General features: G+C 49.8%; 1 pseudogene; it reads right to left on the reverse strand.

Moving 5' to 3' along the window:
- Positions 1-597: 597 nt before the first annotated feature.
- LOC144798007 (dead end protein homolog 1 pseudogene) lies at positions 598-1,642 on the reverse strand (annotated as a pseudogene).
- Between the last annotated feature and the right edge of the window lie 247 nt (positions 1,643-1,889).

Here is a 1,889-nt window from a genome sequence, read left to right on the forward strand (position 1 = left end):
GTCCCAGTCGCCATTCAGGAAGGTGAAGCAGAGGGTCGGGCCACTGCGGTTAAACCGGGAAAAGGTAGGAGATGGCCAGAGGGTTGATCCCCAGCCTATCCCCTCCATAGCCACTCAGGCGTCACCCACTCTGAATTGCATCCTTCATTGGCAGATCGTCGGTGAGTTGGCAGGCGGGGGCGGAAGGAAACAGAAAGGAGAGATGAAGGAAAGTGTGCCCATCCTTTCACAGGGAAGTCAAGTCCATTCCCCTAATGAAAATTACTTAATGAGGGAATCTCACCTTACTTGCAGGCATACATTAACACCTTGCATGCTCATGACGAGGTCTGCTCGTCATGAGCCACGGTGCTCGTGTGCTCATGACGAGCTGAGCTCGTCATGACCGTTGGAACGCTAGCATGCTGGGCTAATTCCCCTGCTGTGCGAGCTCTGTGCCTCATGACGAGCTGACCTCGTCATGAGCATGGGGGTGCTGTGTGCTCCCCCCAGCACAGCTGGGGAATATGCCCTGCAGGGAAGGGGTTAAACATTGCAGATTGTCCCATTCACACTCTTACACAATTTGCTTTAAAATTCACCCTGCTAACAAATGATCTAATTTTTGTACCCACCAAGTGATTTTAGGGCTAGTAGAGCAACAACCTCCTATGTCTGATCATGCTAGTTTCGCAAACCCATTTTGTCAGGCATGACCCAGGTGTACCCACTGAATGGAATTGTTTAGCCTGGAATTACAATCTGATACCAGAAGCGCATCAGTCCCTCTAGGCTAACAGTCAAGATGTTGGTCAAGAATACTGGAGAGCCCAGCTGCATCTTTTGGTAAAGTATGCATAGGAAATCCACTATACAGCCACGGGATTTCAGCTGGTCCCGTTTCTTCTTCTCAGACTGCTGGGCAGGAACAGATGAAATTGCCCAATTTGGCTCACTAGGGGAGGTGGTGGTTTTCTCTGAAACAATTTGTAGTTTTTGCTTTAAGTCCGGTTTCAGCCAGTCCACACTAAGCTTCTATCCATACAACCTCAAGTTATCTTCCTCTAAGACTTTTTAGGCCATTTCTGCAGCTTGGTGAGAGTTATATTTGACACAGCCAGAAGTTCGCGTTTCTTGGTGGGGCATGGGTACAAAGCGGTGTCCTCAATTCCGGATGTCAGCTGCTGTAGTGCCATTTTCAGCTTCCCCTGCTCCAGGCGGCCGGGCACGGCGTCGACGCACAGCTCACACTTCTCGGTGCTCCGACACACGACAATGTGGTGGTCTTTCTGCACTTCGTAGCAGTTCAGCGCAGCAATGGCAGACTGGGGGTTTCGCCGGCTGATGTACCGGGCGTAGGCAAAGCCGGTTCAGGCCGCTGAACGTCATCATAAGGTGGAATTCATACAGTTTGCCCACGCTCTGAAAGAGGGGGATCAATTTATTTTCGTAGATGTCTTGAGGCAGCTTGCCAATGAACACCTCAGAGCAGGAGAGAGGGGGGACACCTGCCCATTCAGGGAGAGGTCCGCCGTACTTCTGCTGACCGTTAACCTGCACCAAGGAGGTTCCCATTTCTTTGACCCAGGCCAACAGTGCAGCCTTGTTTTCCAGGGTTCACAGCATTAATCCACATATCACACTGCTGGTTTTCCATCTCCATGGCTTCGCTTCGACTTTCGCTATCCTACTGCTCACGTGCTGCTTCCTTCTCTTTCCTTCACTCCTTCTCCAATAGTGGTCAGAATTTATAACTTCTTAGTCGTAATCCACAGTGGGTGCGATTAAAATGAATCTGCAGGCATTTAGATTCTATTTCATTCAGTGCTATAAATTGGCAGGTGCTTTCTAGTACTGAGTACCTGCACTTCTTTAATTTCAATGGCAGAGTACCTGCACTTTTCAGCACT

This window comes from Lissotriton helveticus, chromosome 12 (assembly GCF_964261635.1).
Source record: "Lissotriton helveticus chromosome 12, aLisHel1.1, whole genome shotgun sequence".
In the NCBI taxonomy this organism is placed as follows: Eukaryota; Metazoa; Chordata; class Amphibia; order Caudata; family Salamandridae; genus Lissotriton; species Lissotriton helveticus.